Genomic DNA, 9,399 nt, shown 5'->3' with positions numbered 1-9,399 from the left:
GGCAAAAATTGTGGGTTTTTCTTTACTTAAGTTGACAAATTAATTCAGAATGTGTCTGAAATGCTTGTGTTACTGTGATAAAATTAGCTTTCAATTTCAAACTACATTATTAAATAACTGTAGAGTAACATAAACATTTCAGAAACGGTTCACTTTCTAGATTTTCAAAAAATCAAATAATTTTGGGCATTTGTCACAAGATCAAAAATTGAAAGACTTCTTTCTATTGCAGATAACAAACCAAGGAACCTTGTGCTGCTATGAAATATTACTTTTTTGTAATCTGTTTCCACAAATTCACAGAGCTCTAAGTTTCATTACTCTTATTGTATTTATGTGAAAATATTTATACATTTTTATAACAACCACTTCTATGTCCACATCTATGTCCATTTATGTTAGAGAATCACATGCTGTTTGTACTGAATTTTGTACAATGTGAACTGAACAACCCATTGCTGTTAGTGTTAACAGTATAACAAAACTTTTCTTCAAGTGTGTATTTTTTCATACACTACAAAAGATGCAGAGTCAAAATTTGGGCAGTTCCACCTAACACTTCATCAGAATTTAAACGTTTAACTTGAATTCCCTCCTCCAGACTGAAATATCTTACAACAAATGTAACATGTTTTACTTCACTTTCGTTTGAGCTATCCACTGTTACAATTACATAATTAAAAATTTCGGGTCGTAACAGTTTAGATGTGCAGTCTGATGTTTTGAAAGAGTGTTCGTGTCTAGCAGTGTAGTATGAAAATGTAGCTTTTTTATATCATTATTCCCACCTTTGGTTTAAAAAAAAATCTTTAAAAAAAGTAGCATTAATAGCACTCCTATGTTTAGTTGTTTTCACGTAGTCTACAATATCACCCTTTTCTTTATGTGCAACAGAAAATTCTCAATAAACACATTCATTGTTACAGTCTATCACACACACGCGCGCACACCCACCCACACACACCTCTGTTGTGTGGCCAAGCGACTTAATACGTTGTGGCGAGACCGGTAGCTACGCCTCCGTCAAAATCGACATCAGCGTTTGCTCCAAGGTCGGCTGAGAAATGCACAGCCGTAAGAGAATATACAAAAACGTGATATCGAACATAGGTCTAAAATGAAAACAAAAACCCTCGCCAGTCATAAAATTCCCAAACCCCGGACATTTTTGCAACCCCGGACAGCAGTAAAAATCCAGGACTAATGGTAAGCCTATATTTATTGCATTTGTCAGTTCATTAACAGACCTGGATGAGAGCGATGCTTTTGCAACTTAAAGTATTATTCATTCTTGTTTTAATGGTTATTGTTCTTAACAAGTATAGTAGGAATTTATTAAATATCGAATAAATTACTGCATTAAGTCTGAGGTAAGCAATTGAAAAGTTAGTAAATAGTGTTTTTTTGTGAAAAAAATATTTATATTTACAATTATTCATAAAAGGTTACAATTTACTTTTTTGATGTTTATACTTAAGAATTATTTACTCTCGTGGCTTTAAATACTCTTTTTTAGAATAAAACTGCAAGCAGTTTGAGATTCATTACAAGGTTAAAAATGTTAAAGGTTTAAAAAGGCTAAGAATCGGATAAGGCTTCTTTGACGAATTCACAGCTTTTTCTTTACAAACGAAACTTATCGTGTTGCCTCTGTTGGCCCAAGTTTCATCCATATAATATATTCTACGGCCATATTTTTCCCTCATTTTCTTTCAGTTTCTAAAATTCGTGTACTTTTTACGAATCGCGTTTTTACCAAAATCGTCACCTTTCTTCAACTGACCTTTGGGGTTTTGTTTTTAGGATACCGTAATTAGTTTTGTAAATTTATATTCGCGCATCATATTGCACACTGAACCAGCTCCACTTCCATTTATGTTAGAGGTCTTATAAACGACAGCCGAAATAAACGTGGTTGGATTACTCAAATACGCTTTCGTAAGCATTTGAACTGTTTTTCGTACGACTAAAGGGCACTTTCGCTGCCATTTCCGGAGGACAATCGTGCACTATTTTCAGCTGAATCGGTATCTGTATGTTAGAACTTACACACTGCTACCACGATCCAGTAAATTAAAAAAAATTACATTATATTAACACGAGCAAAATAGTGATCATATGAAAAGATCAAGGTTTTAATAGAACTAATCAGACAAAATTTGATTACACGACTGCTGATTGTGTAGCATTATCTAATGAATCATGAGTAGTGAATCGACATTGATGATACGGGTCGTGACTCGCAGTCATGAATTCCCTCGCACTAACGCAACTTTGTTTACTCTTCACTAGATAAGCCAACTGAAATCAGTATAAATGGATTTACAGAGTTACAGTGTAGTAGTATCAGTTTGAAACAGCATTTTGTGTACAGATTGAACAGTGCAAGCTTCAACATCTTCGTAAAATGTGAGATTTAATTGTAATTTTTGTTTGAGAAGCCATGCATTTTTGTGTCGGATTACCATGCATAATCTGTACAATTTATATATGAATTGTACTTAGTGCAATTATAGATGTTAAAAGAAATATACTTGAAATTATAGTTTCTGAACATTTAGTTAGTTTTATATGACAAAAGTAATTGATGCTAACATAAATTATAAATATTTAATGGATTCTTTGTTTAGGCAAAATTGCGATAACGCAATTGAATAGGTTAGGCCTGATTATATTTGGACAAGTTTGTTTTTCTCTCCAATAATTCTGGAAGTGGGAGGTAAATTGTTATATTTTTTTGTAGGTTAAACATTTAAATTTGCATGGGGCTACAGTGTTTGTATTCAGGCACAAACAAGAATGCGTGTTAAGAATTCTGTTATAGAATTAAATGTTACCTACACATGTACACCATGTAACCCATGTGCACATTTTATGAGTACGCTAGTCAATTCAGATGCTAATCCATTTGTGGAGAGAGATTAGAGTTAAGTTGGACACTTGGCCAAATTCATTTTTTAAACAGAATTATAGTTACTACAGAGATGTGACAGGTTATAATAACCTGCCCTTCTGTCCAAACCTGGTTTCTAATATTCAGATCTTGTCTCAAAGTTTTGAGCTTTATCCTTTATACAATAGCTTGTGGTTGGTAGAAATGTAGTGCAGCCCATATAGAGTATAGTTTAAACAAAATAAATTTGGGAACTTTCAACCCCAAATGATTCTTTACATTTAATCAGCACATGGAGGTTAAGGTTTCAAGTAGACTTGAGTATTACAATTGTTCATTTTAATTTACAAGAAAAAAAAACTAGTGTGTACACAAATGTATGTACAAATCTATATTAAATAGAATAAAAGCTTTAACAAGGCAGCAAGATAAATTGCAACAATGATAAACCTTAAAATTTTAACTATGCGTAAAAAATCTACAACCAATTTATCACTTTTCTAATTTACATTAAAACAATTTAATTTTAAATCAGTTACACATTAAACATATTAGATCATGAAATTTAGGTTAATTATACATTTTATAGAATATTAAACATTTTGGCTAGCACATATATACACTTTCATGTTACAAATATAATAAATCATATGCTTCAGTAATGATAAACCAAGTATATTTTATGTTTAAAATAGTGAATGTATAAAAATTTAATTTTTAATTAAATTAAATTTAATGTACATAAACTTTATTGTAACCATAATCTTGTGATTTGTTAGAAGTTGTAAATGACATTGCACATTTAGTAGAGGATTAGAAGAGCATATGAGCAAGATAAATATACAAAATATTATATAATATATAAGATTTATGGCCATAAATAAATCAATTTAAAGAACAATACAATAAAATTTTAATAACATTCTCAATTAGTAACATGTTAAGTATTAACATATTCACAGGTCTGCAATTTTTCAGGACCTGGATAAACCTTTGTGAATTCCAAATTTCCATTTGAGATAGGCAGATTGCACGAAGGAAAATCCTATTTATTTTTCTGCCAGAGATAATGAAGATAGTCTTCGTCTAGAAAGTGTAAATGATGTTGCACATTATTTGTCACATCCATTATATAATCTATGATGCATGTGTGTGTGTGTGTGTGTGTGTTAGTCTGCATATGCATGCATCTAGGTATCAACATTTATGACCATAATGTAAATCACAATTTAAAGCACATTTTAATAAAATACAATAAATTAAAAGTGTAATATCAATCAAAATTGTAATAAGCCACCAAAATAGGGCAAGTAAAGTGGAATAAATGACCATGATATGTTTCATTTGGCTGAAAAGGTTTGAATGTTAATTTTAGATTTTCCAAATTTAAGAAGGTCGTACAAAATATTCTCTGCAGAACAGAAGTTGGAACAATTATCTGAGATATTTGTGTTGGAATACCCCTTCATGAGGTATGAGAGTTGCTATGAATGACTAGTTAAATCATACAATTCTAAATTAATTGCCGTGGTACTGAGGCGTATAAAAAGGGTGATTAAGATTAAGGCTTTGCACTGCTGCCCGCCATGACAAATCATAAGTGGACCTCCATAGTCCATTGCACAGACAGTGGAAGAGTTTCCACATTAAAATGAATGAAAACGGTGATCGTTGAAATGCTTGTTTTAGCATTTAAGACCCAATATCTCTGGTGTAATGAATGATGTGTCTGTGTACCAGAATGTAAAAGACAAATGCCCAGCAGTAATAGTTTGCCTTTGAGTGTAGGATAATAGGATGTTTAACTTGCTAATATAGTGTTGTAATCTACCTCCCATTCATAATAGTCATCTAGAAATGGATCAAGTGAAATGATTATTCTCTGGTTAGAAATGAAAGAAACTGTAAATTTTTAGTTTAATTCACTAAAATGTACATGTCGAGATATGAAAAAGGCAAGGATCTGATTTAATTCCCTTGTTAGATGACCAGCGCACTTCATCCTTTCAAGCAGATGAATGTCCATGAACCTAGGACAATGTTACTGTTGATCTGAATACAAATTCATTTCATCAATATGTATATTCAGAGCCATAAACCAGCTAATTTGAAGCCTTGGTAGTGTTATTTGCTTTAAAGGAGCAACCATTGAAATAGAAGATAATGTTATGAATTAACAGTTATGAATTCTAAGTCAAGTATTATTGAGAATAAATTATATAGGCCCAATTATAATAAAGGAAACAGGCTCAATTAATAGGATAAGCGATAAAACCATTAGAGGACAATTCTCATTTTAGTAAAGAGTCACAGGCTTAAATATTGGGTGGTGAGTTAAGTATTATATTTATAGTTACAAGTTTAGTAGTAGTTATAAGTATAATTAAGTATACATAGTTATTCTTGCATAAAGGTGAATGCAGCAGTAGACAAAATTACATTTTAATTGTTAGTCATTTCTAAAATCATTAATTTAGAATAAATTTTGAATGAGTGTGTTGACCTTGCATAAGTTTAAATTCCATCATTGGATAAGTTTAAAAATTCTTTTCATTTTTGCAATTGATTGAAATTACAAAACATGCAAGATCTAGAATAACAGTACTTACATATTAACGCCACCGTAGCCACAGTTTTATTTAAAAACAAAGTAGTCAATCGGATTTCAGTGGAAATCAGATTGAAAACAGTCCCTTTATTAATTTTAATAAATGGTTATTTTTATTTTATAAATATAATTTAACCAAACTTAACCTATGCTCGCTTCGCTCGCTAGCGAGCATAGGTTAAGTTTGGTTAAATTATATTTATAAAATAAAATAAATATAAATAACCATTAATTAAAATTAATAAAGATACTCAATAAAATAAATACTTAATTTTAAATAAAGCTGTAGCTGCGATGGCATTAATACGTAAGTATTAATACCAGAATAACTAACATTATGTTTATGAATCTTGTTAACCTTTCAAGAAGGATGCTTGTGATGAAATTTAAATGGATTGTTTGTAATGTCCTAGTACTTGTAGTCCCAATACTGAATTGGAAATATAGTACTTATAAAAATATATTGTACTTATTGCATGTTAACTGTAAGTTACATTTCTTTAAGTAAGTTGACAAATGAAATAGAAGATATAATTGATACTTTCAACAAAATATGCAATCATGAATTTATTATCAAATAACTATTGAAGATTTTTAATAATGACTAAAGGCTTCTCTCTTAGTGACAAATGTTAATGTAATTTTTGAAATCTCTTTGAATGTGAATTAAATCATTAAAATGAGGCCATTCAAGAATGTCATCTTTAAACAGTGGTAAATTGATAGGTTGCAATTTTAATTGTTAGCTGTTGCTACACAATGTTCTTTATATTTACATCTGCAAATAATCCAATTCTTGTAATGGAGCCCTTCATTGTATTTCTTAACTAATATGGCCAAAAAACAGTGTTTTACTTTGTTTATTGGCCATTGTGTTTTTAACACTATGTAGATAATGGTGTTAATGTAAATTACAAATCCAGTTTCAATGTAAACTCCAAAATATTTTCGTTCATTCATAATATAATTATTTTGAAGATCACCAATCAAAATTGAATTTTAATCATAATAATCCAGCCTGGAGGACCAAAAAAATAATGAACAACAATTTCAGCAACAGAGCAATTCGTTGGTTGTGTAAACTGTGTACATTAAGTAATGCCAGAATAACTAGTTGTTAATCAATTATTAAGTCATCATAACATTTAGGTTAATTACACATTTTATAGAATATTAAACATTCTCGCTAACACAGATATACATTTTAATGTTAATTGGTTCACCATGTAAAGGGAAGTAAAAATTATACTATTAATGGTTTTAACAATAATTAACACCAGCTGGTTCAATAACAAATAAGAAGACAGGAGATGTTTACATTAAGCAGAGGATAAAGAAAACAAATGAATCTGAACAACTAGTTTGATAAATTACAGAAACTATTCAGTTTGCTAATACTTTTACATAATTTGAAACATAATGTACTTTCAATTCTTCCACCTATACTAAAAATAAAATTCATTAGTTTGTGTTCATTTTATATTATAATCCCCAAAATTTTCTTTGAATTTAATTTCATTTAAAAAAAATTTCAGATAATTAAAAAAACTTTATTTTTACACAAAAAAAATCTCTAAAAGTTGAAAAGTTAGGTTTTATACCAGAAATACTCAAATTGAGAATTTATAGATTTTAACGTATTTTTTTGGTAATTCAAAATTGCTTCTATCTCAAAAAAAAATTTTCATTTAGCATAGTTTGACTACTTATGTTTGACTGCTTTCTTCTCCAAACTGGTAAGGTATTATCATGGAATCTGATTTATGATTTTTTATTTCATTGACCGTGCACATCCTTATAACCAGGTGGTATCCATAATATTTATTCTTTATTACCAGACCCTGCTCCTGTTTTACTCTTTATTCTACTTTTCTTTAAATAGGCATCAATTTGATGTGATTCTGATTCATTTTCTCATCATTATCTTGCATAATGAAAGTTTTGCTACCTTTTAATTTAAATACATTTCATAGAATCATTCTTTTTATAACAGAAAACCATACTACAGTAACTGTTGAAATTTTTTCAGGTAACTTTCATATGAAGTCAAGAGTTCTAAGGTTCAAGTCCTAGTAAAGGGAGTTATACGGATACAGGTAGGTATAGGTTAGATGCAGGTGCAAATAAAAGATGTAACTGGCAAGCCAACCTGCCATGCCAGATGTTAAGCCGGTAGGTGGGAAGGCCTGTTAGGGTAATGTACACTCCCTTTAGAGTAATGTTATACTCAATTGTGGGTCCAACCCATGGGAGGGGGAAAAGAAAGAAAACAAAAAAGGTAGATGTAGGTAGTTATATGGATTTGAATACTAGATCGTGGATACCAGTGTTCGTTCATTGGTGGTTGGGTTTCAATTAGCCACACATCTCAGGAATGGTCGACTTGAGACTGAACAAGAATACACTTCATTTACATTTATACATATCATCCTTTGAAGTAATATCTTACGGTAGTTCTGGAGGCTAAATAGAAAAAAGGTAACTTTCATAGTCTCCTAATTTAGTTTAAATTTTTGTCTTTTAAATCAATATTAAATACTTTTTGCCAGATCAATAATTTATTTTAAGGTTTTAAAATCTCTTCTTTCTTCCATACCACAAAATAAATTTTTTTGCCATTTCAGGATTTCTATGGTTTTTTTTTCAATTTAGAATTTTTTTCATTTAATCTTCATTGCGACTTTTAAGTTCTTGAATTTTTCTATTTAGTTCTTTAATTAACTCTAATTTTTAATTATATTTTCTGGATCAATTTTAATGTCACTCTTCATTTTTTTAGTAACTATAATTAATAATTTTTGTCTGTTGCCATGTTGAGAATTTAAAACATTATACGAGTGATTAAACACTCACTATTTATAATATTAGCAATAAGATAAATAAATATTTCATTTAATTCAATCAGTTGTGTTTTAAGATTGAACATTGTTTTCCTTGCACTCAAACTGGTTACAACTAATTCAGTAATCTAAACACTGCTTATGAATAGCGTTAGAAATTACTAGTATTTAGTTGTTAATTTTTTATTTATTTTTCAAGAAATGACCTTGTTTCATAAGTCCACCAACTGTTCAATCGCTGCAAAATAAACTTATTTTTACATAAGGATTTTGATACCACTCACCTTAAAACGAGTAAAATCTATTAAAAAATACAATTATTTTGGGACTATTGCAAGGTATTACACCTTCTTTTTAAATATTCATAAAACATTTTTAACCTGGATGCGATGGATCCAGTTTAATAATCGAATCTTATAATCCTAAACCTCTGTCTACTTTACTTACTTATTGTTAAGGAGGTAAAGGAGCACTTCAGTAGAGTAAAAACATTTTTCAATTAAAAACTACGTTAATATAAATTTTTCATACATCATTTGTATAATATCATTTTTTCCCTAATCTGTATGTTGCAATCTGTTCAACTAGTGAACAATAAGCTAGCACCCCCCTCATCGATAAATAGTCTGCCTGCAGACGTAAATTTTTGAAAGAGACCAGAACTTACCTCAAAGACTCCGTGATATTTCTGGGTATCATGTCTACCCATTTTAAACACCAACCTGCAGTCTCGCCGGAAGACAGCTTCATCCAAATCAGTGTTCTGCTCCCTAATCAGGGACAAAACATCTTCGTCGGTCAGGTTACGGTCAATATCGTAGACTATAATACGGGGCCTATGCATTCTCTTCGGGTCTGTTTTCAGATTCAATCGCTTAACCACTGTGGAATCTCCAATTGCATGAATGGTCTTTGTATCATCCACCACTACAACTAATCCCTTACCAGTCTGTTTAATGTTCCTGTTTTTAGACCTTTCCAGTCACCCCGAAGGGCAATCTGGAGGTCTTTCTTCAGCTGACTGCTGGACACAGTCAAGCCCTCCACCCTATTAACAA

At 30.6% G+C, this 9,399-nt stretch overlaps 1 protein-coding gene across 7 annotated transcripts in view; it reads left to right on the top strand.

Annotated features, from left to right (window-relative positions):
* Positions 1-2,203: 2,203 nt before the first annotated feature.
* The window catches only part of LOC142327389 (uncharacterized), a 50,343-nt gene continuing 43,147 nt past the window's right edge, over positions 2,204-9,399 (top strand). The window contains exons 1-2 of one of the 7 annotated variants that reach the window (XM_075370411.1): positions 2,204-2,409; positions 3,872-3,988. The gene's annotated coding sequence lies outside the window, so the exon portion shown is untranslated. Of the gene's footprint in view, positions 2,410-2,468; positions 2,720-3,871; positions 3,989-7,530; positions 7,598-9,399 lie in introns of those variants that run through there. The other 6 variants (XM_075370407.1, XM_075370408.1, XM_075370409.1 and 3 more) reach the window with 6 other exon arrangements.

The sequence above is a fragment of the Lycorma delicatula genome, chromosome 7, assembly GCF_047948215.1.
Source record: "Lycorma delicatula isolate Av1 chromosome 7, ASM4794821v1, whole genome shotgun sequence".
Lineage (NCBI taxonomy): Eukaryota > Metazoa > Arthropoda > Insecta > Hemiptera > Fulgoridae > Lycorma > Lycorma delicatula.
Note: the sequence above shows the minus strand (reverse complement) of the source record. Positions and strands in the feature narration are given on the sequence as shown.